At 45.2% G+C, this 5,000-nt stretch overlaps 1 protein-coding gene across 2 annotated transcripts in view; it reads left to right on the top strand.

Moving 5' to 3' along the window:
• Positions 1–5,000, top strand: part of exoc3l4 (exocyst complex component 3-like 4) — a 79,236-nt gene that overhangs the window by 39,930 nt on the left and 34,306 nt on the right. The window lies entirely within an intron of this gene.

Here is a 5,000-nt window from a genome sequence, read left to right as displayed (position 1 = left end):
AAGGATTGTGGTTTGACATAAACGGAGCATGGTGGTACTAAAGCAACTAAAACAGAACAGAAAGGAAACCCTGACCACACATATCTGCGGGGAAATATAGATCTTGCCTGACTCCCGACCAGAAACAAAAGACATGGTGTTGTTGTGAGTCTTCCGGGTCCGCTTACTGCTGTGCTGAACTAAACCTAAACTAAATAACGTGAAAACCCATCACCGAATACCACCTGCTCTAAATATGAATTAACTAAAGACAACAAAGATCAATCCCATATGGGGAACGTGCTTGGACAACAAAATAACTAAATCTACACAAAAGGCTAAACAAAGAATGTGATGTGCCAGCGAGGCACCACGAAGCTGCCCTGCGTCTGCCGACGGGATCGGACGGGAAGTGAATGTCAGAGAGAGCGCCCAGACGTCAAACAGGGCGTCCTTATAGACGTTGCCCAACCCACAATCAGCGCTTGGCGGGACGCAAGATGGCCTGTAGGGGGACACAAGGAACAGCAGGAGTAACACAACAAAGTAGCGCAGCAGTGCAAACACTGTTCAACCTGCCCTGAATAGCGTAACACCCCCACCCTTAAAGAAAATAAATTGGGGGTTTAAGTTAACAATATAATGAATAAATATTTACAAATAAACATATTTACAAAAATAAGTAGTGAATAAACTACTTAGCATTCAGCAATGGCTCAAAACCCGCTAAACTGGAACAGAAGAAACAGAAGAGGATTAACGTACAATAAGTACATTAATTAAGTATTTTTTTTTTTTTTTTTTTAACAACTTTTATCCCATTTTATCCCACAATTTATTTACAATGACATGCACATCAAGCACGAGACAATGCATCTGCAACTACATTGTCGCGTCCTCGGATGTGCCTAATCTCCAAGTTATAACCTTGCAGAATCAAACTCCACCGCATTAAGCGCTGGTTACAATTGCGGATGCGATCGAGAAAAACTAAGGGGTTGTGATCTGTATAGATCACAACCGGACACACAGCACCTCCAACATACACCTCAAAGTGCTGGAAGGCAAGCACAAGAGCAAGGGCTTCCTTTTCTATGGTCGAGTAAGCCGCTGATGACGGTTAAATTTGCGCGAAAAGAAACAGACAGGGTGTTCAAGACCATCCCTGTCTTGTTGCAAAAGAACAGCTCCCGCTCCTAAGTCACTCGCGTCAACAGCGATGGAAAAAGGCCGGGAAAAATCAGGAGCGGCTAGCACGGGCGCAGTAGTCAGCAGTGCTTTAACAGACTCGAAAGCAGCTTGACTCCGTGGAGTCCAATTGTAAGTCACTTTCGAGCTGAGCAAATCAGTGAGGGGCGAGGCAATGGCAGAGAAATTTTTGCAAAATGACCGGTAGTAGCCTACAATGCCAAGGAAGCGACGGAGTTCGCGGCGGGTAGTTGGAGGAGGATAATTCAAAATCGCCTCAACTTTAGACTGGATAGGACGCACCTGCCCACGGCCAACCACTTTACCCAGATATACAACAGTAGCCTGGCCAAACTCGCATTTAGCCAGGTTAATGGTTAAATTAGCTTCCGATAGTCTGCGAAACACAGTTGAGAGATGTGCCATATGCGAAGGCCAGGTGGCGCTATAGATCACCAAATCATCCAAATAGGCCTCGCAATTAGGCACGCCATCAAGAACGCCGTTGATGAGCCTTTGAAAAGTGGCGGGCGCGTTACGAAGGCCAAAGGCCATGGCGGTATACTGTAAGAAGTGATCTGGCGTCACAAAGGCTGAAATCTCTTTGGCACGAGGTGCCAGCGGAATTTGCCAGTAACCCTTCAACAGGTCGATTTTACTGACAAATACAGCTGAGCCCAGGCGGTCAACACAGTCGTCAATGCGTGGTAATGGGTAGCTGTCAGGCTTCGTAACGGCATTCACCCTTCTAAAATCTGTGCAAAAACGCATGGAACCATCACTCTTCGGAACTAGTAAACAAGGCGAACTCCATGGGCTATTACTAGGTTCTGCAATGCCATTTTTCAGCATGAAGTTTACCTCATTCTGAAACAACATCCTTTTGTGTGGATTTGTGCGATAAGGATGCTGTTTGATTGGGCGTGTGGAACCCACATCAATGTCATGTTCAATTACCGTTGTGCGACGAGGAACATCAGGAAACAAATCCTCATGCTGTTTAATCAAGGAGATTAAATCATTACGTTCTAATGTGGATAAACTAGACAAGAAAGAATTTAAGTCATTAAGAAGCTCAGAATTCTTCATTCTCCCTTCAATAACCTCAACTGATGGAGTACGGCCCTCATCTTCCAACAAAGCACTCGCCACAGCACCCTGTTGTACCAACGGAGACGCATTTTCAGCTTGGGCCGTAACCACCAGCGACGAAACAACTTCAGCACCACACGTTTTGGACAGCGCCACTTTCGTTGCGCAAGCGTCATTATTTATGACGGTTGAAGTGCACAGAGACTTAAGTTCAGGAGCTGAACCTTCTTCTCGATCACAATACAACTTCAAACGGTTAATATGACATAGTGTGGTCTTTCTCCTTCGATCTGGAGTGGAGATGACATAATTCAGATCATTCACTCGCCGTTCAACACTATAAGGTCCGCTATAACGAGCCTGCAAAGCAGAGCCCATCACAGGAATCAACACCAGAACTTTATCACCAGGACTGAAACTTCGGGAAACAGCCTTCTGATCAAATCTCTGCTTCATTCTCTTCTGAGAGACCCCTACATTTTCTTTAGCCAGCTGACATGCACGACTGAGCCTACAACGCATGTTGGACACGTAATCAGACAAGCTGAGACACTCTTCCGGCTCAGCGAGCCACGACTCTTTTAGCAGCTTTAAAGGCCCACGAACCGTGTGCCCGAAAACAAGTTCTGACGGGCTAAAACCCAAACTCTCCTGCACAACCTCGCGCACGGCAAAAAGAGCGAGCGGCACACCTTCATCCCAATCACGCTGGAACTCGAGACAGAAACACTTTAGCATATTTTTCAAAGTTTGATGGAACCTCTCGAGTGCACCTTGAGATTGCGGATGATATGGGCTGGATGTAACATGGTGGACCGCGAGCTGGCGCATAGCTTGTGCAAACACTCGGGACATGAAATTGGTACCACGGTCTGTCTGAACGGTTTTCGGAAGGCCAAATAGAGAGAAGAAACCCATCAGGGCCTTGATGATGACAGGAGCTGTAATTTTACGGAGTGGAATTGCCACTGGAAAACGAGTCAAGCTACACATTATGGTGAGTAACCATTGATTCCCAGACTTTGTTTTAGGCAATTGTCCAACACAGTCTAATATAACGTGTTCAAAGGGCTCAGACGTAACTGGAATTGGCTGTAAAGGCGCAGCTGGAATCACCTGGTTAGGTTTACCAGTGACCTGACATAAATGACATGTTCGGCAATATCTCACAACATCTCTTTTAATACCTGCCCAAAAAAAATGGCGTAAAATTCTGTCAGTGGTCTTATTTACACCGAGATGACCCGCGAAGTGATGGTCATGAGCTAAACTCAAAACTTTATCACGAAAAGAGACTGGGACAACAATTTGAAAGAGGACTCTCCACTCATCTTGCGCTGAGGCCGTAAGAGGCCTCCACTTGTGCATTAAGACACCATCTCTTATAAAATAGCCGTGCGGCGAATGCTCAATGTCTTCTTCAGAAATAGCTTCTGAAAAGAGAGAAGACAGAGACGGGTCAATTTTCTGTTCCTTAATAAGCTGCTCGCGACTCATAGATAAATTAGGAACATCAGAAGGAAACGACAGTGAAACAGAATTCAAAAGTAAATCACTATCGCTAGAGAGTGAAGGTCGAGCAATAAACGTATCACTAAGATCAAGTTGATCCTCAATTGCAGTCTCGTTTTCGTTTTTCGCCATAGCGCGAGTAACAACGCTAGAGGTGAAAACCTCGGGGAATTTAAATGACAGGTCATCAGTACATGTTTTGGGGAATGCATGAGACACAATGGGGCCAGGCAAGACTTTTCCACCACACAAATCGTTACCAAGTAGCACCGCTACGTTTTCAATAGGCAAGGAGGGGCGTATGCCCATGGTAACATTGCCAGTAACTAAGTCAGACATAAGAGAAATCTCATGCAGAGGGACGTTAACATAACCCATTTCGAATCCACGTACAAGAATACTATCACCAGTAAAAGTCTTATCACTGAAAGGCAACACATCTTGCAAAATAAAGCTCTGTGAGGCGCCAGTATCACGCAGAATTTTTATCGGAACGCGCTCACTAGGCTCACCGGGCAAAGAGACAAAGCCATCCATTATAAAAGGCGCAAAACCGTGATTGTCAGTATTGGTGTCTTCTCTACTCACGGGCAAGTTTGAAACACACAAACCCACCTCTGATCTATAGGAAGCTGGTTGATTCGCTGCCTTATTTTTACGCTTTAGAGAATAACACGGCCAGAACATGCCCACGTTTCTTACAGTAGGCGCAGGTCGGAACAGTAGCGTTAGATGCCGGCAGACGCCTATCTGGAGAGCGGGCAGACACGGGCATGGTTTCTCTAAACATCTTAGGCACATTTGGATGACTAGAAACGTTTTGTGGAAACTTAGAATTAGAAGGGACACGCTTATGTGTGAGCACATATTCGTCAGCAAGCACGGCTGCATGACCAGGAGTCAGATTTTTATGCTCACTAACATGGGTAGCGACTGTTTGAGGAAGACCGTTTTTAAAGTCTTCAAGAATAATCAAGTCACGAAGAGATTGGAAAGTTGTCACTTCTTGAGAACTAAGCCAGCGATCAAATAACATTTCCTTTTCTCTAACATACTCTACATGTGTGAGAGGTTCAGGTTTGTGATAAGTGCGAAACTTTTGTCGATAAGCCTCTGGCACAAGAGCATAGATGCGTAAAACAGCATGTTTGACTTTTTCGTAATCTGCTGCGTCCTCTAGAGTTAATGAGGAATAAGCTTCCTGCGCTTTTCCCGTGAACACACATTGT

The sequence above is a fragment of the Alosa pseudoharengus genome, unplaced genomic scaffold, assembly GCF_046254945.1.
Source record: "Alosa pseudoharengus isolate Yale_2024_CS ecotype anadromous, Long Island Sound unplaced genomic scaffold, YU_APseudo_1.1 YU_APseudo_1.1_scf_2, whole genome shotgun sequence".
Taxonomy (NCBI): Eukaryota; Metazoa; Chordata; class Actinopteri; order Clupeiformes; family Clupeidae; genus Alosa; species Alosa pseudoharengus.
This window is presented reverse-complemented; position numbering and strand designations above follow the sequence as displayed.